The sequence below is a fragment of the Lampetra planeri genome, chromosome 20 (genome assembly GCF_965212315.1).
Source record: "Lampetra planeri chromosome 20, kcLamPlan1.2.h2, whole genome shotgun sequence".
Classification (NCBI taxonomy): domain Eukaryota; kingdom Metazoa; phylum Chordata; class Hyperoartia; order Petromyzontiformes; family Petromyzontidae; genus Lampetra; species Lampetra planeri.
The window spans coordinates 11,585,344-11,608,423 of NC_136126.1; the positions used below are offsets into that span (position 1 = coordinate 11,585,344).

Sequence of the window (23,080 nt, forward strand, 5' to 3'; positions counted from 1 at the left end):
TATTTGGCAACAAAACTGACACCTTTTTACAAGGAGTCATGTTTGCATAGACCAGAATACCTGCAGTCATAATGCAAACAAAAAACACAACTATTAACACTCCTTCCCTTTATTAATGCTACCCCTATCCCCTCCCTTTGATGCTGCTAATCCTGCATAATGCACGGGTATAATGACTTTAAACCCCTCGCCAAACCTCCTACGCATTTCACAAGTAGAACTAATCGCATATCTGCATTTCCCATAAATATGCTAAATTCCTATTGATATGCAATTTTTTTTGTCAAGGCGCTCTTCACCCCTCCATCCCAGCTTAAATAGTCGCTCCAAGCCTGGGGCTTGTCATTCAGACTCTGTCTCCTCGACAGACCTGTTCTCCACCTGAGGACGGCTATTTGCGTTGTGGCCGAAAGGTCGTGAGAATTATTTTATTATGTTTTATTTTATTATTTTATTATTTCCATTCTACGTGACTTTATCGAAAGAACCAAGAAGATGAATCCCTGCAGTCACAAAAGCTTTAAATCGAAAACAAAGACTCTACTTACATGGAAGAAAGCTTTTCAAGAAAGAAGAGAGAACGCTCTTCACGTTTCACCAACAAGGAGGCAACAAGTTTGTGTCTAAGAAAAAGGTACCATTACGTTTGTACGAGAGAAGATTGTTACCAAGAGTGAAAGACAAGCAAACGTTAATGAGTTACTGAAGCCTGCTAGCTACATAAATAGAACTGTAAACTGTATTTGCTTTGCCAAGCCAAGACTGCATATTTTAGGAACGGATCTACAAAGGTTATTTCCTTGAAAAACTGAGAATTTTGAAACCTTTTGCAATACGTTGTGCACTGAGGAAACAAGATGGCGGACGAGATGGCAAAGTCAGCTACAGTACAAGGCAGCACAAGGGTGCAATGCTGCTCAAGAACACATTGCAAGCAGGAAAGCACGGTGTTGGCGGGAGAGCGGCGGTGCAGGCACCTAGCCAGGGCGCCTACAGCCATATAGAGTCAGAAAAGCCCATGAAAAGGTGGATCACAGAAGTATCTGAAGATAGAAGTGAAGATAAGAAAGATGAAGATGATGTTGATCTAGGTAAGAGCATATCATTACTATCAGTTCCACGGAGCAAAACACAAGTAAACATTGCTCCATAACTGGAAATGACTCAATAGTTCCCTCCAAAAACTCCACAATTTCGGCACGTTTACTAGAAGAAGCAGAACACGCAGCTATGTTATTCAAGGCAGCATCTTTAAAGAAGAAACAAGAAATCGAGCTTGAAGAAGTACAGCTGATGACAAAGTTGAAAGCTCAAAAAGAGCAGTTGAAATCAAAGGCTGTTATTTCATTATCCAGTGCTAAGCTAAAGGTGTTTGGAGAATATGTGGACACTTTGGATGGCAAGCATGAGTATTTCAAGACCAAGACAAGAACCAGCAGAACCTCAGGACTGGACAAAGTGTACAGAGACAGAGCATTTGAGAAAACCCAGCCGGCCCATGCTATAGGAGCATACGAGGACTCTAAATCAACTCCTACAAGAGGTAGAGAGGCTGGTACAAGTACAGCATACTACGGTCCAGACCCAAGTCAACACCACCAGATGCCTGAAAGGAATGAAATAGATCTATATCAAGTGATGCAATGTCAGAACGAGATTACAGAGATGCTTGTAAAACAGCAAAAATTGTTTCACCTTCCTCAGAGAGACATTCCTGTGTTCAAAGGTGATCCATATGTCTACAAGTCCTTCATCAGAGCTTTCAAGCACACCATTAACAGTAAGACAGAGAGTAGCCAAGACAAGTTTTATTACCTGAAACAATTCACCAGTGGAGAACCACAAAATCTTGTGCGCAGTTGTGAACATATGAGTCCAACCAGAGGCTACCAGGAAGCCAGGAAGCTACTTCAGAAACACTATGGTGATAAGCTGAAGATAGCCAGTGCCTATATGGAGAAAGCTTGGCAGTGGCCTCAGATCAAAAATTAAAATGGAAAAGCATTGCACACGTATGCATTGTTCTTGATTGGATGTCGGAACACCATGGAAGATATTGAGTACATGGATGACATGGATAATCCCACGTCATCTCAAAGCTTCCATATAAGATGAGAGAGAAGTGGAGAGTGAAGGCCTTCAATGTTCAAGAAAGACAACGAAGAACAGCCAGGTTTACAGACTTGGTGGACTTCGTCGACAAGCAAGCCAAAGTTGCAATGCATCCCCTGTTTGGAGACATGCAGGACACCAACAGAGGTATTGAATGAAAGAGAAAAGACAAGACTGTAGACATAAAGACCCATCAGAAGAGTGGTCTTAAAGGACTCAGTTTTGCAATAAGCGTCGTGCCCTCTGAAGAAGGGAAAGCACAAGACTCACCTCAGAAAAATTGTCGAGACAAGCCTGCTAATGCCTTCCTGAAACCCTGCTTGTTCTGTGAGAAGAAACACACACTGGATTATTGCATTAAGTTCAGAGAAGAGCCACAGAAAGACAGAATTGAGTTTTTGAAGAAAAGAGGGCTTTGCTTTGGATGTCTTATACAAGGGCACCTTAGCAAGGCGTGTAAGAAAAGGATGATATGTCAAGAGTTTAACTTGAAGCATTCAAGCATGCTGCACGTTATTAAAGAAAACAGTCACCTATAAAAGGAATGAAGATGGCATCACTGAAGAGAAGATAGCCTCAAGTGCTATTGTGTCCTTTAAGCATGCAACTTGTGGCTACAACAGGGCTGGAGTTGGAGAATGTATTCTCGCCATTGTTCTAGCGAAAATCAAATCCAAAAGAAGTGAGAAGAGTGTGGAGACATACGCATTCATGGATCCAGGGAGTTCAGCGACGTGTTGTACTAAATCCCTGAGGAAACAACTCAACGTCAGAGACAGGAGGACTGAAATCCTTCTCCGAATCATGTGTCAGGAGAAGTCAGTACACAGTTATATCCTGTCAGACCTGGAAGTGAGTGGACTTGAAAATAGAGATTATATTGACCTGCCAATGGTCTTCACCCACAGTGACATTCCTGTGAAGAAAGAAAACATACCACTACAGCATAATGTTGAGAGATGGCCCTATCTGAGAGAAGTGCATCTCCCACCCATTGAGGCAGAGATAGGCCTGCTGATAGGAACTAATGCACACAAACTAATGGAACCATGGAAGGTGATTAATAGTGAAGGTGATGCACCCTACGCAATCAAGATCACTCTTGGCTGGGTAGTGAACGGACCTATGAGAACAGGAGATGCCAATGGAAATGGCAAAGTTTCACAGGAAACCATATCTCCATCTCAAACAGTGAAGAACTGTTAGTCCAACAATACAACACATACTTCTCAGAATGCAAGTTGTGAGGACAAACCAGATATTTCACAAGAAGACCATCAGTTCATGCAATCTGTGACAAGATCAGCAGAGCTGGTCGATGGACACTATGCCATTGGTTTGCCATTGAGAAGTGAGAATATGAAAATGCCAAACAACCACTGCGTTGCAAAGCAGAGCATCATCAGTCTCGAGTGAAAGCTGAGCAGGAGCCCAGATTTACATGAGGACTACAAACGCTTCATGAGAAACATCATTGCAAAGGGCTTTGCTGTGAAAGTGCCTAAAAGCAGCTGGAACGAGAAGACGGAAGAGTGTGGTATATTCCCCATCATGGGGTGTACCACCCAAAGAAAAAATAAGATCCGTGTAGTCTTCGACTGCACTACAACATACCAATGAATCTCATTGAATGAGCAGTTACTCCAAAGACCCAACCTCGCCAACACTCTCATTGGTGTGTTGACCAGATTTAGAGAAGAACCTTGAGCTATGATGGCAGACATCGAGTGGTGGCCTGATGGCGACCTGAGTCAAGCCACAGAGGAGTACAGAATGACTGCGCACCTGTTTGGAGCCACGTCATCATCCAGCTGTGCATCCTACGCACTAAGGAGAACAGCTGAAGATGGAAGAACAGTCAACACCAGATGCGGTTGACACAGTATGCAGAAACTTCTACATCGATAACTGCTTGAAGCCTGTGTCATCTGAAGGACCGTGCTGTCACTCTGTAAAGAGATCTCCGAACTTTGTGTTCTAGTGGGAGATTCCACTTGACAAAGTGGGTAAGCAACAGCAGAGTTGTAATATCGTCCCTCACAGAAGAAAGCCATAAATATTGATAAAATACTCGGACAAAAACATCAAGATCCGCTCGAAGAGTCTACCTTTTGGACGGATAGCACTACAGTGCTGAAGTACATAGAGAATGAAACCCACTCGTATTCTTGGTTCTTTCGGCAAAGTCACGTAGAAGGGAAATAATAAAATAATATAAATATAAAACAATAAAAAATTATCACGACGTTTCGACTGCAACACAAGGAATCATCATCAGGTGTGAAATCCACAGCAAGAAATAAAAAAAACAATTATTGTTGTGTATTTCACACCTTATGATGATTGCTTGTGTTGCAGTCGAAAAGTGAGAATTTGTATTCTTTCATATTTATATTGTTTTATTATTTCCCTTCTACGTGACTTTACCGAAAGAACCAAGAATATGAATCCCTGCAGTCACGAAAGCTTTAAATCAAAATTTGAAACCACTCGTTTAAAGACCATTGTGGCAAACAGGATCGCTGAATCCGTGAGGCCACAGAACCGACCCAGTGGAAGTATATCAATACCTTAGTGAACCCAGCAGATCATGCTTCAAGAGGTTTGAAAGCTGAAAACTTAATCAAAAGCCAAGAATGGATTCAGGGACCTAAATTCCGGTGGATGGCTCCAAGTGAATGGCCAGAACGACCAATTCAAATGAGTCAAAACTCAGATGATGATGAGATCAAGAAGTTGGTAACAGCCAATCTCCTCAGTATCAAAGATAACTCTAATACAGTGAACAGACTTGTCAATCACTACTTAAGTTGGTATCATCTGAAGAGAGCAGTGGCATGGTTTTTCCAACTGAAAGCGATTGTGCTGCATCGAGCTAGAGTCAATCAGGCTGAAAGTAACCCAGAGAGGCAGAATATGCTTATCAAGCAGTACATGCAGAAACGCAAAGCAACACTGGAAAAGGAACCGCTTACAGTGGAAAATTTGACCCAGGCTGAGATCGACCTAATCTGCTTCAGCCAGAAGAATTATCAAGGCCATGCCAGACTCCAACGGTTCAGTCCATCACGTGTGTGTTAAAACAAAGTTCTGCACACTAGAGTGACCTATTACAAAGCTCTGTCTGTTACAAGAAGCAGCATGAAAGTATACGGATAAGATAAAGAGAAGGCTCAAGAAAGCCAATAAGTGGCAGAAATACAAGAAGTTATTATTGTTATAAGTAAAGTTTATTATTTAGGGTTTTGTGGCTCTTTAGGTTAAAGTTAAGAGTAATTGGTATGCTCCCTGCCTAGCCAATTAGGGGCTGGTAATGTAAGAGCCATAAGACAGAAAGTGAATGTATTATTTCTGCGTATACATTTGATGTACATCTGTCATACATTTGTTGACAGACTGGGCATAATTTATATCGAATATTCCAACGGTTTAGAACTCCGCTGTGGTTAGACGCTCCGTTGATTGAACCCATGATGTCACTTCCGGTCTGACAGTATAAACGGGAAGTTAAAAGAAGAAGAGCCAGGTGGGGAGCGAGTGGACACAGTTTTTGACCGTGCGACAACGTGATACAGTGCGTGAACAGGCGAAGATATAGCTTTAGAAATCGCTCGTGTTTGTGCAACTAAGAAATAAAGAAACAGTTTGATTTAAGACACCTCAAACACGCGTCAGACTTATTGCTCCCACAAGTTAAGGCGTAGCATATTTTTGGTAACGAGTCCAACTGAGTCGCAGACGTTGTCTTAGGGAGCAACACGTTTTATTAAACTATTAGCACAACATACTCCAGGCTATTAACACAACATACTCTCGGGTGGTGACCACCCAACTAGCCACGCTACAGCGGAACTAGACACGGTTCCACTATCCTGGTTCGGACCACAAGCTGGGTCCCAGACCGCGTGGCTGGAGGCTTCTTCAAGCTTGATGTGGATCTCCTGCCTCTCCAACAGTAAGGACCCCGAGCTCCTCACAGGGGCCCCCCTTATATCGGGCTGGGCTGGAGCTGGCTCCACCTCTCGCCCCGCCCACCTTCTCGATCTCTCTCGCCCTTGCCCAAAGGCTCTTGAGAGTTCTTCCCAGACCATGTGACCACCCATTGGCCCCCTCCACCAGTGGCCCCTCTCCAGTATTATCAGGTCACATGTCCCCAGGTCAGCCAGAGTATCATGACCCCAACGTAACCCTAGCTGGCTGACACTCTCTCACTCTCTCAACGGGAGCCCACACCGCACGATGTGCGTGGTGGCACCACGCTTAACCAGCACTCACCAAAGCCCCCACTAGGGCTGGTACTTTCCCCCGTGTCCGGAGTGTACACACAACAGTATACATCCCGCCGTGGCCTCGCTGGCCCGGCACCACAAAGTGACATTCCCAGTCACTACATCCCTCCTCCCCCTCTGTAGTACTCAGCTATCCCGGCTGTCAACTTCCCCTTAACGAAGCAATGACGAAATATATACACAACATAACGCACATGTGCTCCAACAATAACAAAACAACCAATAAATACCCAAACCCACCTGTACAATTATACACTGGCTAACAATAAAAATAGAACAACCACAATAACAATCGCGATATGCAGGGCCCCCGCAATCAACATCTCCCACCCACAACGTGTAACAATGCTCGTGAGCTCAATGGCGAGCATGATCAGCCAATTATCCGCTATAACTCGCTCGGCAACCAATGACGGCGTTGGAGTGTACATCGTGTGGGGATTATGCAACCTGAGTCTTTGAGCAAGTCCGCAATGCCGGGCCTCCAGGGGGGTTGGGCTCGTCCGCCCTGGATGACCCAGGGGAAATGAGCAATCGATCGGACGAAGCCGGGTCCTCACGAAGAGCAGTAGGCCAGACCGTCCGACCTTCCACTTCGAGGCTGACACAAGCGGCCACGTGCGAGGCATCAATCGCGCAGTGCCTGGGGACGGGACAGAAACACTCTCCTGAGGACCGGCGTCAGCAGACACACGCCTCAGCTCATTGGGCACACCTGACACTCGGCCTCTGCGATATGGAGATGAAACAAATTCACATGTTGCATGTAGGTTTTTGAAATTGTTGTCTCGCTATTGTTCAGGAGGTCTTCGAGCTGTCGTGTTTACTTGTGCTTGCAAGCTAGGGGTTTTGTTGCTTTGTGTTGTGTTCCGGTAGTTCATCCCGCTGTACATGGTATGGGTATCAGCCGGGACGGCTGAGTTTTATAAGGTGGGAGGGTGATGTGATATTAAATGGATCACTACGGTGCCTAGCAGCGAGTGCCGCTAGGCGCTGAGGCTAACACACCATGCAGTACCATTCAGTGGGCCACTAGGGGCATGGTACTGGGTGCTAGCAGAAGGAAGCCTGTTGAGTACTACCGACAGAGTAGGGGATTGCAGTCTCCACCAGCACCGCAGGGAATCACCACAGAGCGGGCCACTGGGAGAGTGTGGTGGGAGGCGGCTGGTGGTAGGGGCCATGTGAGGACGAGTCACCCTGGCACCGGGCTAAGCACGTGATAGGCCGGGGTGAGTAATGTGGGCCAAAGGTGAACGAGGGGGCACGGGGGGAGTAGCTGAGAATGTCTAGAGAGTTCCCGAAAGAGGCGTGGTTAAGGGCAGAGCTAGAGAGGGAACAGGTGCGGTGTAGCCTGGAACCGTCGGGAATATTCTGCAAGTAGGGCGCGGCCGAGGGTGGAGCCAGGCCGTGCCAAGAGAGATAAAAGTAAAGCCCTGATCACAGATCCGGGCTGTCTGCAGGTGAAGTGAAACCCAAGTGCTACGTCTTCATTTCTGTCTTCGACATCGTGGGTCAGGCAGCACGTTGGCTGCTCTGACCCGATTATAGTTATCCTGTTTGCAAGAGAAATAGGTGTATTGTGGTCCTATGCGTAACAAGAGTGAGAATAGGTGTATTTAGTCCCGTGTGTAACGGTATTGTGTAAAGTGTAGAATAAACGTTGTTGCCTCCTAAATAGTGTCTCTGAATGAATCACTACACGATTATAAAGTTGAACCTTATGGCGGGACCCCGGGGTCCCGAATAAACGGGAGTAAAAATCTTAATTAATTTATTTATTTTGTCGACTCCGTCCCACCGCGCACATCAACGCCGCGATCCACCAGAAATCATCCTCTCGTTCTTCACCAAGCACCCGTCATTGCCAAAATTGCCGTAGTCATAAACAAAACTTTGACACTTTGATTAGCGCATCTTGTAGAGCTTGTCGAGAGGAATCGATTGCAGTATCGTTCGCCTTCAACAGACATAAAATGACGTCACAACGCAGTTTATGCGAGAGCCAGGGGCTTATGGGACCCCGGGGTTCCCCCATAAGTTCTTATAATCTAAGAACATATTTTCTAACCCAAAAACCTACTAAAACAACACTTTTCAACACAACTAAGATATTTTCACGCGTAAATATTGAGACGAATACCTAGACAGGCGATTAAAAGGCAAATAGTTTACACAGCAACTGACTGAGCAGAAACTGGTTGCACAAGGTGGGGGTGGGGAGTCGGAGCGTTTGCCTCCCCCTGTGGGTCATCAAACATAATACATGTATATTGGGGTACACCTGTAGTGAGAAATATTTACTAAAGTGAATGCACGTTTTGTATTCAGCAGAAACCGTAACGCAGTGGTCATGTGTGTAACAGCAGTGTGGCTCAGCGATAGAGTGAGCAGCTTGGAACGTTGGGAGTTAAAATCCCAGTTCGACATTAACTCAGCCCATCATCTCTCAGAGGTCAATAAAATAGGTACCGTTTTGTGGGAAAGCCAACAGTGATTATACATAGTTGCACCACTGACTCTGCGTGGCTGCAAACAGGAGCTGAGCACTGGTGTCTCCATGCCCGTTTGAACAGACATCATTCTGCCGTATGTGGGCGCGCATGTGTGTGCTCTTCACCAAGCTCTGTGCTGTCTGTATTCGCCAGGGGATGAGACCTCGCTGCAGGTCTGGGACACCGGTTCTCCCAGGAGACAGTTAATCTACCCACTGGTCAGTATGTAGGATTTTTGCCGTGTGTAAAACGCATCTTGATATCGAACCGGATAGGTTCACACCATATGAATTGAAGTCACGTGTGTCGTCGCTCTTTTTTGTATATCCTCCTGGTCTGCTCACTCTGGAAGCATATCGTGATGTGGTTTACACGTCATGCCATAATGAGCGGCTACAGCCTAGCGATGCGTGGAAGGCAGGCAGGAGAGGCGGAAAGGGAGGGCGAGAATAACAACACCGAGCGGCAGCCAAAAAGGCTCAGCGCCCAAGGGAACATCCACCGTTGGAGATGGAGTGATGAAATCGGCTCGTGTGCAGGTGCTGGGCGAATTGTTGCATCGCGGGAGCATGAGAGTCTGCGGTGACTTTGGGAGGCCTTCGTCCAGCGGTGGCTAGATCATGGCAGATGATGATGTACTCCTCCAATAGTATTTTCAGTGTGCGTCATGTGCTCATCCGTTTGCACTCTAGTAATACCCCGATTTGCGCCCTCCCTCTGTGCGTACTTTCGGCTATAACGTACTCAAGTTATTTATTCCGAATCCCACATTCCGTACTGTGGTACCTTGCCATAACGTACTCGAGATTTACCACTCAGACCCAACATTGTTTACACTGCACCTAGATTAAATCAAAGCAACCAATCTCTCAGTACTATTTACAGTCAATGGCTGTCTGTTAACGGAGAAATAATGTTCACAGGCTGAGGCAAAAAATAAAAAAAATACAAATGATTACGGAAAAACATCACCAGGATGCAAGCCCAACAGAGGTTGCGTAAATGAATATCGGCCAAAACTCGCCGTCCTATTTTTAAAGGCTGCTGGGGTGATTCCGTAGAGTCTCAAGGCAGTTATGTGTAAACGTACGACCATGCTGCTTTCATGATATGCTGCATCATCATCAGCCATTATCTATCTGCTGCTGGATATATGCCTCATGTTGTCACCATCCCACACAGTCAAGTGCTGCCACCATCCATTGCACTCCTGCATGTGAACTGAAAATGACACCACTTGTTGAGCATTTCATTTACAGAGGCTAAATCTTTACGGCCTTTGCTCAGTTTGATGCGAGCAAATCAGATGGGCAGTTCAAGAAAACGGCCAACAATGCAAAGCTACGAAAATACCTGCCGGAATTAAAGTTCAGACCTTTCCACCAAGGTTAGCAGAGTCCTCGTTTCTATCTACAGTGGTAATCAGACATTCATTGTTATCACCATCTGCCATGGTCTATCAACTGTGCGATGAAGGCCTTCCCACGCAATAACCAGCGATGTCACAATACATCTATGTAAAAAAGCTTTATAGCTCATCGGGTTCCTCCAGTATGAATAAATATTGTGATTTTGATCTCACTCCTGCACACGACCAGGTCTCATTGTTCCATCTGGGGTACATTCCATTATTTGGCTGCCATTCCATCATAAGGCTCACCCACCAATTGTCATCCTTCCTGGTGAGACTTGTCCTGCTCAAGCCCGCTCTACTTTATCAATGTGCTCCTGTTACTGTCAAAGGGATTCTGAAACACCCATCTATCCCATGTATTATCATTCATACATTTTCAGCTTTTCCCCACTTTTTTGTCAGTATCCATGCTTCTGATCGTTATCTCATGGCAGGCAATACGATTGAACATGTTCTCCTTTGGTCATATTGTCATGTAGCTTTTAATTGCTGCATTCAGCTTACATCCTTATACTCGGCCACCATGTTCAATAACGAAGAGTAGTGCTGGGATTGAGGGCTCCAGTTCTGTAAACTTAATGAAGAGATCATCCACGCAGCAACAGGTTTAAGGATGTGAATTATACGAATTCTGCAAATGTTCTTTAATGGGCGGCTATGGTCGTGATAGGGAAACGAGACATTCCTAGTTGGTACCCTGGAGATTTCACACACGGTGAAATTGTAACCTTCAGATTTGATTGCAGCCAAGGCATGCATATTATCATTCTGCTTAACCAGGAATGCCTCACTGAGTCTTAAAATTGTTCAGGAGTCGGGGGCAATGTTGCCACATGTAATTCCAATTGAGTTACAGCTGTTTCCTCATGATAAGGAACCCTTTGTGGACCAGAAAGAAAATTCACTCTATCAAGGTGTTCACGGGAACAGGTTTAAGGACAATCTGAACTGGGCCTTCAATGAAACATATGGGAACATTGACATATCATCACTGCGTACATTTAATTGTGTCCATGCACGGGTCTCCTGGTTACATGAAAAAGTAAACATGATACACACGGTACATGTGTACAGTATTCACTGTACAGTACAGTGTATGATGGAGCACAGCTTGTGATTGCCTGCGCTGTCACGTTCCAGCTGTGTTGGAGACGTGCGGCTTGTTTTTGCAGAACTACGAGTCTGCACGCGAGTGAGAGTGTCTGGGTTACGCGAGCATCATCACCACCATCGCAGACAGACGGACGGGCCTTGATCTCTCTGTGCAGGGTCAACCACTGCAGCCACACACACAGACACACGGGGCATGCAGGGCACATTGCAGCTACATGCTGTAGGGTGGCTAGGGTCTCTACCTCTTCCACTGTTTACCAAACCTAGACAGACTTTTCCATCAGCCTCGGTCTATCAAAACAGTGCAGTGTACTGGAATAAAATTCAACACACAATTCCTGCCACCTGAACACAGGGTCATATCTGGACAGTTGCTAATCCCAAGTGTGGCCAGTTTCATTTGTGTGTGTGTTGGAGCATATCACTGCTGATGTGTGTAGGGTGGAAATTAATTGTAAAACAGAATATATGAAGGGTGATACACATTTTCACCTATTATTGTGCATATTGGAAACAGTATTTTGAATATATGGATTTAACGTGTTTTGGGGGATCGTCTGGCAATAAATTATTCCAGGACTGTTAGCGTTTCAATATTTGTGGAGCATGTAATGATCAAGTGTGATGCTGGCTTGGTGTAAGGTATAAGTTATGTCAATACAGCTGTTTGCTTTGCTGTTTTAGAGGGTGGTGTGTGGGGCTGCATGGATATTAAGAAGCCAAATTTCCAGTTGACTTCAGTTGGAGGATGGTGTTAATATAACGGCAATATGCCCTGGCACAAGGGGTGGAAATACGTCGCTAACATCGTTAAGCTTACCTTAAAACTTTATAAATGATCCAGACTTTCAGGAAATATCCATTGTTCAGGCAAGACAAACTCCGGCTTGTGTACAGGCGGGTGTCCCTTCTGTTGCAGCGTAGAGTAGCGGTTGTGATGCGTTCGGGGTTTCTCAAACAGGGTCTGGGGTCACCAGGTGATGCCTCAGTGGCGTCCTCTACCTTCAGCGTCGCGACGATCATGCCGCACACCGACTACTCCAGTCCCATATGGTAAACAAGATGAAAGCCGATAAGCCCCAAACTTCCAACTCTTTGTACACTTTATTTAATGTTAACAGGTTAAGTCTGTTTACGTTCACAACTTGGCCTGATGGGACGCATGCCCAGGCGCTGTAAGTATAGCAGCATTTGTCCCAAGAGCGAATACAGTTGCTGATCAGATGTGAGCGAAAATTAAAACAGTCGTAAATACAAATCTCTTAAAACTATTGCTTCTTTTACCGTCTGGAACAAAACACACTTGCCAAAATACTTCAGCCGCATGCTACAAGTTTACAAGCATTGCTTTCATGTCGTTGAGGGCAAATTTTTACTTTGCGCAACACAGTTGGATTAATTAATACAGTGACATTTAATACAGTATTAAAGATGATGCTATTACACAACTACTGCGCATTACATTACAGGAGCAATATCCAGTACTTGTGCTGTAAAGTGCAATTGACCACCTTCGTTGCTGTATTGTCATGGACTTCCCTGTGAGGGCAACTGACAACTATCACTTCGAAAAAGCAAGGCGAGCGAGATGAGAGGATTGTTGTCACGAAAACACAGTTCACGTTGGTGCCTTAACTTGCATGAATAAGATTATTTTACTTTTTCCATGCTGAGACCACATTTTTTCTTTTCCGGACCCACAATGTGACCCGCTTCCTGTGTTCTTGTGAGGGATAAGGGACTTTTTCGCCTTTTGATTTTATTCCACTCCCATATCAATTGGAACATCTACAAAGTCTGCACAAGGGAATGCTTCAGATGAAATATAGTATTCGCCCGTGTTAAATAACAAACGTTGTTAAGATTATATTACAATGTCCTGGATGGTAAAATGTGCTCTTTTGATGATTGTGGGATATTTAATTGGTAAAGATGCACTCATTAACTTCAAAAAACACAACGATTTACATATTACAATGTTTCAAACTTGTTGCTTTAAATTGTCAACTTAACACATTTCATTTTTAAAAATTGAATCACAAAATCAAAACACAAACTCTTGTGCTAACATTTTGGATGATAATGCCCTATTACGGTTGGTGGGAGCAACGCTGATGGAAAGACAACTTGACTGCGTCTCGCAGGAGCGGACTCGGATAGCACGGAGTCCATTACAGCACGGGAACGGACGGACGTGCAGATCTACTGCGTGTCGCCGATGCCGGCGCCGACGTTCCAGACAGTCACCTTGACGCTCTTCTTTACTCCAGACAACGACATCAACAAAACAAAGGTGAGATGTCCTTGCGTTGTACAATGGATTTAAAGATGCACAGTACGTGATTAAATTGAGCAAACTGACCAAGTGTGTGTGTGTATGTGTGTCGTTTAAATTAATGTGGATTGGTAATGTAATGGTTAGTGCAGGGGCTAGCAACCAAAATAACGAGGCATTTTTTTCGAATTCGGTAAAAAAACTCTCAAAATTTCAAAAGCCACAATGCTTGTGAATAACGTCATGAAGCAGTTCTTAAAGAGCCGCGTGCAGCTCCAGAGCTGCATGTTGCCGATCCCTGGGTTAGCGCAATGCCCTACAAACCAGGTCACCCACGTTCGATTTTCAGCCAGTCTTTACTCTAATGGATGAAAATCGATTTAATCCAGCCCTGAGCCTCCTTTAGGTCGACCCAGCCTTAAAATGAGTACCTTAATGCAGAGGTCGCAACCGGGTACCCGATACCCGTACCTTACCCGATACCCGGCTACCCGTACCCGGCCGGGTACGGGTACGGGTACCCATTTGCGACCCTGGTGCGGCCGGGTACGGGTACGGGTAAGGAATCAAAACCCGTTTGCGACCTCTGCCTTAATGACATGTGTTAAAAATATCAACACTGATAACAGATCCATAGGAGGTTTTTTGGGTTAGATTGAGATATTTGACTCCTCCACACACCATCGACGATTCCTTCGCCACATCCTGCAACTTGCACGGTCGACATCCGCTCTACTTTTTCCACCCTTACAGTGTCCAACCATTTGACATTTACACTATTATAGTGAGAACATCAATTCTAAAGTCAACGTTGAATAGCAAAATGGCCGCTGAAATGTTTTTGTAGTACCTAATGTCGAGCATTGGACCTCCAATTTTTGAAATTTGGAAAATGATCATCCTAACAGCCTTCAAGCCTAAAGACTGATGTGCTCATTTAGGAATTAATATTTTCCAAATGTTTTCTCTTTTCCAAAGAAGTGCAGTGCTTTGAGACTTAAACAAAAAATCAAACTAAACTATTTTTTATTTTACAAAGCAAGGGACCAATGAGCTTCATAACTCTTTTTCAGAAGCGACCTGGCCAAAAATGATAGCTCAACAAAGTGCCTATTATGTGGAAATGTATAGCAGCCAAATGCTTTAAACGCATGTTTCTAAATGTGGAGCGGAAAATTGGAGGTCTCAGAGAAAATCCCACGCGACCACGGGGAGAACATGCAAACTCCAAATATACAGGCGTCAAGGTTGGGATCAAACCTACGACCTGCTGTATACCAGGCGAGGTAGTTAACATCTCACCACCATGGCGCCACGGTGGCAAGCCTTACCTGTGAAAGATTCTTAGAATTCTAATTATGATGTTGTGCAGGTTTTGCTTTTTGATAAATCCAAGGATGAGAATGGACAAATGCTGGAACATAAAACTAAGGTGACCTTGGCAGACGAGTTCCATGGCAGTGGAATCTATGCGAAGATCCATGACGTTCGCCTGGAGGACACGGGCCTCTACGTATGCGAGAGTGATGGCCTCTTTTCCAACAATGTGATCCGTTCAGTGACCCATCTGAACGTGGAGCCCGAAGGTACAGTCCATCATAAACCGATTCCGGTTAGAAAGGGGGGGGGGGGGGACCCAATAATCAGTGCCCTATATTATCAGAACATCGCAACGACAACGTATGCTGAGTTAGACAAAATGCATTGCACTGATTTTGTAAGTAAGATATTTTTGGCATCTCATATTCCAGGTTTACTATTGAATTGCTTTGATTTTGTCTTCCCACATCCACAGCAAGTTCTGAATGTGCATACAGTTACTGCTTGATATACGTTACGTGTAGAAATTTAAGCTTTATTTCACTCGCTGTTAATCAATGATGTTATTTCTCATAGAACTGCATGTGTGCTCTACATCTAATACACATTTAAGAAAAGATATCGAAATTGAAGCCGGAAAAAACATAACACTTCTGTGTTCACCGAATGTCTCTGAAGTTGAGCAAATATTTACTGTTCAGTGGACTTACAAATCCTGCACATCCAATTTTACCAAAAAGGTAAGGCATTTTTAAACCGTTGAGAGCACTAATGCACGAGCCGTAATGATACCCCTGGATCGGTCTGAGAACACACGTGCTTTGTGGTTTTGATGAATCTCGCAAATGCAACAAAGTTATCATGTAATTACTTATTCATCATTAAATATATAAACAATTCATTCTAACGTCATAAAATATTAGTCCCTAAGCACATAACTTAGTTTCTCACGAATAAACTCAACCTTCCTTCATCTGGTAGGCATTGTTTTGCAGAAGACATTTTTTCATTGGTGGTTTGCCACTGAATCTCACCACAAAGTGTGTTTTTATGTGCATCGGTTTTTTTCGCACCATATGTAGCGAACCGTGCTAATCGGAGTAGCAAGAAAAATGGAAAATCCCATGAACAATAACTACATGTGTGAAAATATGCATTTGTTAAATATTTATTGCCAGCAAAGGCAGTGAATATACTGCATATTTCTTTATTCATGCTTAGGATGGTGATTGTGGTTAGTGGGCAATAAAAGTACTTTGCTAATTTGGATGTTTTGAACATTCCATCACACTAGTGGGGTAAAGTGCAGATTGAGTGACTTTTACTGACATAAAGCAAGCAGGCAAAGTCTTGAGAATTTCTCACCAGATTTTGTGACTTTTAATTAAGAAATTATATAAAAGATAATGTATTTTGTCGATTATTTACCACAATTATGTTGAAGAAAATAGGGTTCCATCCTGACAACCTTTTCAAATTGGTGTTTATCATTGGCACTGTCTGCTAAATTACTCACTGAAACACTCACTAGCTCCAATTCCTGCAACTCCCTTCACTTCGATTCGTGTATAAATATCCCAAAAAATGAAGGACGATCCCGAATGCTTCTGTGACGATATCACCTTATCAGAGCACGATCGCACAACCTCAACACTTGCCAATTCCTCAATTGCTTTCCAATAAAGAACTATTCATCGAGTTCACAATTGCTCTCACTAAGAGTAGTGGTTATTTAATTCAGAGTAAAGACAAAGCACTGCTTTGGCACGATGCTGGAATCCAAGCAGCCACCTTTGATTTAAACAGAAAATCCGCTTCACCAAGGTTTGTGAAGTTGATAGTACCATCTTGCGATTGTGCAAAAAAAAAACAATTATATAAACTCAACACATTTATCAATAATGGTTTATTAGACTGATGCAGAGACAATGACACAGCATCTGGCACACATAAATCATGTGGTCTCGAGTTACGGTAGGATCGACCTTTGAAGGCTGTCACGTGAGGACCTATGTCGCTTGTCGATAATTCCCCAAAGTGACGCTTGGCTTTTCCATAGTTCTGATGTTCCGGGAAGAAAATGGTTTTGACTTGTGAAAAATATCTATATATAAGTAAAACATTGTGGCGGGGTTTGTGTGTGGGTTTGTGCGTGGTTGCGCGCTTGGCTCTCCAACGGTGGGGTTCACGTAAAAAAAATAGCCAGGCAGCATGCGTAAGCCCCGCGGTGAGCGAGCGATATTCCTTTTTCACATCCGTCAACTTTTCATTAGTTTAATTAGCGATTTTGTGCGATTTTTGTGCGCTTCCATTTTATTTATTTATGACGCCTGCACGACCGTACCAACTCACGTGCCTTTGGTGGGGGGAAACGGCCCATGCCAATTCGCAACCCTTCGGTGGGAGTGAGGGGGACATTTTCTTTGTAAAAAATTCTATTAAAATACACTAAACGCTGACGTAAATTCTTCACTGTGTGATGTACCCCCCACCCCGATGCGTGCAGTTACTCATATATACAGTCGCTAGATGATAGCACTATAGGCAGTAGGCCTTTTATTTATTTATTTATCACGCGCACAAGAGCATACCAACTCACGCGCCTTTGGTGGGGGGGGGGGGGGGGGCACATGCCAAGTCGCAGGCCTTCGGTGAGAGTGAGGGGGACATTTTCTTTCGTGTTAAAAATGCTATAAAAATACACTAAACGCTCAGGTAAATTCTTCACTGTGTGATGTCCGCCCCACCCCGATGCGGGCAGTTATTACTACTGTAGGGGTCTTACGGAGGTGAGATGTGTAGGGGTGATATGTATGGGATCCTATGAGAAACTAGCACAGTGGGCGGGGCTTAGTGAGCACACGGGAGGGTGCTCGCACCGACGTCCGCAGATGGTACCCCAGCGGGGGGGAGGGGTTCGAGATATAAGGGGATGAGCCGGAGGGCTCGGGGCAGAATGTGGTGGTGACTCCTGAAGACTGAAGATCTGCCTAGTGAGAGCCCTGGTCTCCCCTGGAACGCCGCCCTTGTAAGGGCCGCGCAGGTCAGAGCCAGTGGCGTGGTCCTGTGAACCAGAGTCAGCACTCTGGGACTCCAGGCACCGTAGCCCGACTCGCCAGTGTCGGGCCAGATAGCCTCCCCTAGCCCGTTAGTGGAGGACTCGGGGGTAGGTTAGGGATAGCCAGGGTGTGTCCCCAGTTATCCGGGTGAGGGGGCCGCTACCCCCTCCAGTATACGTTGCCCTGTGCCGAGTGTGAAGTTATAATAAACATCAGTGTGCCTCAACCCCGGGTGTCGACCTGTGTTCGACGGTACTACATCTGGCGTCAGAAGTAAACAACGAACATGGACACGCGCCGAACGGCTCGGTCCGGGGTGCAAGAGGCGGAGGACACCGCGGAAATGGCGGCACCAGAGACGGCTGATGGGGGCAACGAGCAGCCGGTACAGAATGCATCCTTACCGGGGCACCGGGAGGAAGGGGAGTCGCTGCCCGACGGACTTCGGCTGGCGCACGCGAGGTTGGCAGAGCTGCTATACGCCGCTGCCGCCACACTCGAGACCATTACTCGGCTGGGGGCTGCGGGACCACCGCGGGGTGAGGACGGCCAACGGCCGTTGCGCCTTCCCGCCATTTCTACCGACGCCACTTTTGAAAATCCCGCCATCGCCGCAGCAGCTGCCGAGGGCGTGGCCAACCTCAATCTGGGGTCCCACGTCGGCTCTACCGGGGCTGCCACGTCACCACCTTCGGACGGAGCGTCACTATCTGCGCGACAGGCGATTACATCTGCCGTTCGTGCTGACGCTCAGCCGAGTTGCAGGGACAGCAAAGTGCGGGCCTCCACGGCGGCCGCTGCGCTACACCAAAGGCTGCCCCCGCTGAAGGAGTTCGTGGCTGAGGAGGGCGACTGGGGGGGATTTCAGCGGCGCTTCCTCGCGCATCAAGAAATGGCGGGGTGGTCAGATGACGAAGCCCTTTGCGCGCTACCAGCGCTCCTTGATGGCGACGCCCTCGCCGCTCTTACGTCCGCATCGAGGGACAAGCGCTCTACTCTTCAGACGGCGCTGCAATTGCTGGCTGGGGTCTACGGGCCTTCGGCGGAGTGTCGGCAGCGATTCTACAATCGCCAGCGGGGTGCGAAGGAGTCGCCCCTCGCCTACCGTACGAGCCTTCTGGCGCTGGCCAAGACGGCCTTCCCTCGCATGGATGACCAAGGCGTGGATGCCATGGTCTCCGAGAAGATCCTTCTGCTGGCGGACGACCTGGATGTCGCTATCGTTGCGCAGGAGGACGCTGAGATGGATTCCCTCCAAGCGGCGCGGCTCCTCCACGCTAACCTCCTGTCGCAGCGAAGGAAGGCCAGCAGAGCAGCGGCCAGGCGTACGGTGGCTGCCGTCACCCCACCGACGGAGGAGGTCTACGCCGCCGACTTCCGACAGCAGCAGCGGATGGGAGCACGGGCGGACCGGGATGGGTCGGTCCGCTCCGACCGCCTGTCTTCACCGCCTACGCTCCCGCGCTGCTATTATTGCGGCGTCCGGGGCCACGTCGCCTTGGGGTGCCGCTCCCCTCGACAGCGGGGGACGACGCCTCGCCGGGACGACGGGCCTCCTCCTCCTCCTCCGCCCAAGCTCCACCGACATGACCCGGCAAGTCGCGGCACCCCACATGTTTGGCCGAAGCACACACCCGTTACACATGTACACACTGCAACGAACGGGGGGCCAACATTGCATACCGCGGGGCCAACACGAACCACTATGGGGACCCAATTCGAACCCGCACAGTGGTCCGTGTTGGCCCATCGCGTTCTGGCTGCGCCGTCGGGGTCGTCGGCCGTAGTAGGGTATATCGACGGGGTCGAAGTGCGTATCCTCGTCGATACAGGTGCGTCGGCGACCATCATTTCGGAACTAATATACAACATTCTCCCTGTCCAAAGTCGTCCCTTGCTACCGGTTGATGTCCCATTCTACGCTGCTAACGGGGGCTCACTGGGTATCATGGGTCAGATTCGCGCGCAAATTTCGATCGGAGATATTAAATTGTCCGGCCCTATTTTTGTTTCCTCCTCGCTGGCGGTTCCGTGCCTGCTGGGGACGGATTTCTTGGGCAAAATGCCGATTCGGATTATGATTAATCAGGGTTGCATTGAACTCCCGTCGGGACGACGGATGGCGTTTTTGCCTTCCCCTACTACGGATCGCTCGGCGTTCGCGGCGGTACCCGCGCTGGTAGTTCAAACGGTTCGAGTGCCGCCGGGGGCACAAATGTTGGTGCCCCTTAAGCTTCGTAGGCCCTTCGCTAAGGGTGTTGGGGACCAGGGTGTCCTGCTGGGGCCATCTAGGGCTGGGGTTAGCGGGCCGCATTTGGTGCCCGCTCAGACCATTGTAAGGGGGGACGGGGACCCCTTCATCGCGGTCCTCAATGTGGGGTCGCAGGCCGTGGTCATTCCCCAAGGGACCGTGCTTGCTCACGCAACGCCGGTGCCCTGTGAGGAGTCTGTTGCAAATCACGTACACGCTGCCACTCTGCCGACTCCACATTCGGACACCGATGAAGGGTGGCTTGAGGCGCTTTGTGCGGGATCGACGGACCTGTCGGATGTAGAGCGTCAAAAACTTAGGACTCTATTGCGCGAATTTGCCGATGTGTTTAGTCAAAACAAATTCGATCTGGGCTGCACCCATTTGCTGCGTCACCATATTGATACTGGTGACAGCGCGCCCATACGCCAAAATCCCTTCCGGCTGAGTCCCGCCGAGAAGGAACATGTCAAATCGGCTGTTGATGACATGTTAGCCGCCGATATCATTTCTCCCTCTACCAGCCCGTGGGGAGCACCGATCGTTCTGGTAAAGAAACAGGATGGATCGTTGCGGTTTTGCGTCGACTTTCGCCGCCTCAACAAAATTTCCCTTGCTGACGCATACCCGCTTCCCCGTATTGATGAATCGCTCGACGCCTTGGCGGGGGCGCGATTCTTCTCCACATTGGATTTGCTTTCGGGATTCTGGCAGCTTCCTCTGGACGATGAATCTAAGCCTAAAACCGCATTCCGTACGCCACATGGTCTCTTCCAATTTAACCGGTTGCCGATGGGATTACACTCGGCGCCGGCGACTTTCCAGCGATTGATGGAATTGGTTTTAGCTGGATTGCAGTGGGATTCGTGTTTAATCTATTTGGACGACGTTATCGTCTTTAGCAGAACATTTGATGAGCATCTCCAGAGGTTACGGGCCGTTTTCCTCAAAATGCGGGCTGCTAATTTGAAATTTAAACCACAAAAGTGTCATTTGTTGCGCGAATCGGTACGTTATTTGGGGCACATCGTAGGGCGCTCGGGTATTGCTACCGATCCCGCCAAAACGCAGTGTGTCAGCTCCTGGCCGACTCCCACCTCGGTGGGAGAGGTCAAGAGCTTTGTCGGTTTTGCGTCATACTACCGACGCTTTGTCGCGGACTTTGCCACCATTGCTAAGCCCCTGCACGCTTTGACGTCAAAGGGGGTCCGCTTCCATTGGGGACAGGAGGAGGAGGCTGCGTTCCGCTCACTTCGGGACGCTCTGGTTAATGCCCCTCCCCTGGTTTATCCCGATTTTTCGAAGCCCTTTGTGCTCGATACCGACGCGAGCAACACAGGTATTGGGGGCGTGCTATCCCAGGTGGTTGATGGCGTGGAACGGGTGGTCGCGTACGGAAGCCGAGTGTTGTCTCCAGCGGAGCAACGATATTGTGTGACGCGTCGGGAACTGCTGGCAATTGTCTACTTCATCCAGCAGTACCGGCCATATCTGTACGGACAGTGTTTCACCGTCCGTACAGACCATGCGGCGCTACAGTACGCCCTGCGAGTCCAACAACCATCGGGTCAATTGTCTCGATGGCTGGAGGTTCTCCAGGATTTTGATTTTCAGACCACGTACCGTAAGGGCGTTCGCCACACCAACGCGGACGCCCTGTCACGCATGCCGACCACCCCCGAATGCGCATGCCTCCTGGGGTCGGGTCGGTGCAGGCATCCTGCTGAATTGGCTGTCCCAGTCTTGGCGGCTACTGACGACGTAGCACCAATGACAAATTCCATCGCACAACAGGGTTCTGATTCCCTGTTGGGGTTGCCTGCTACGGAATGGGGTCGGTTGCAAATGGAAGATACTTCCCTCCTTGCGTTGCGCCGCCGCGTCAGGGACCAGGGGCGGGGGAGGGGTGATGCCGACGCATGGGAAATGCTCGGTGGGTTGTTAATGCATTGGGACGGGAAATCCCGTAGACACCGGCTAGTGGTCCCTTCGGGGTTACGGGGTAAGGTGGTGTGGGCCGCTCACGAGCGCCTCCTCCACCTGGGTACCCAAAAGACCCTGGCTTTGCTCCAACTTGACTTCTTTTGGCCGGGCATGATGAGGGATGTCGGGGATCTATTAGGATCGTGCCCTAAGTGTGCGCAGCGCAAACCACCAGCGAAGGAGTCGAACCCGCCCCTGCAATCTATCAGGGTTTCCCGGGTAAACGAACTCGTCGCGCTGGACATTCTAGGACCGTTCCCCGCCACCCCCAGGGGAAATAGGTATTTGCTAACCGGTGTTGAATATTTCACGCGCTGGCCTATGGCCTGGCCCCTGGCCAACCAGTCGGCGGCAGCCATCGTGGAGGCCTTTGTCCAGGGCTATGTCCTTGACAAAGGTGCTCCCGAGCGGCTGCTGACCGACCAGGGTAAAAAATTTTCAAGCAAATTGCTCAAACAGGTCTGTGAGATCCTTGGCACTAAAAAGATTCGCACCTCCCCATATCACCCACAAACCGACGGGATGGTCGAGCGGTTGCATCGTACCATCACGTCGATGTTGTCGCAGCACGTTTCTGACTCACAGACAGATTGGGATTTGAAAATCCAGGGGGTCCTGTCAGCATACCGGTTGGCCCCCCATGCTGCGACGGGATTTTCCCCCTTTTTCCTTATGTATGGCCGCGAACCGGAGCCACCTGTTCATGCCCAGCTGCAGATCCCAGCGCCTCAGGGAAAAACTCAATTGGCCGAACATGTTAAATTCAACC

At 47.7% G+C, this 23,080-nt stretch overlaps 1 long non-coding RNA gene across 1 annotated transcript; it reads left to right on the plus strand.

Moving 5' to 3' along the window:
• The first annotated feature begins 13,516 nt into the window (after window positions 1–13,516).
• Window positions 13,517–15,756, plus strand: LOC144724484 (uncharacterized). Its single transcript, XR_013586504.1, has 3 exons — window positions 13,517–13,716; window positions 15,071–15,284; window positions 15,595–15,756. It is a non-coding gene; the product is annotated as an uncharacterized LOC144724484 (long non-coding RNA).
• Window positions 15,757–23,080: the final 7,324 nt, after the last annotated feature.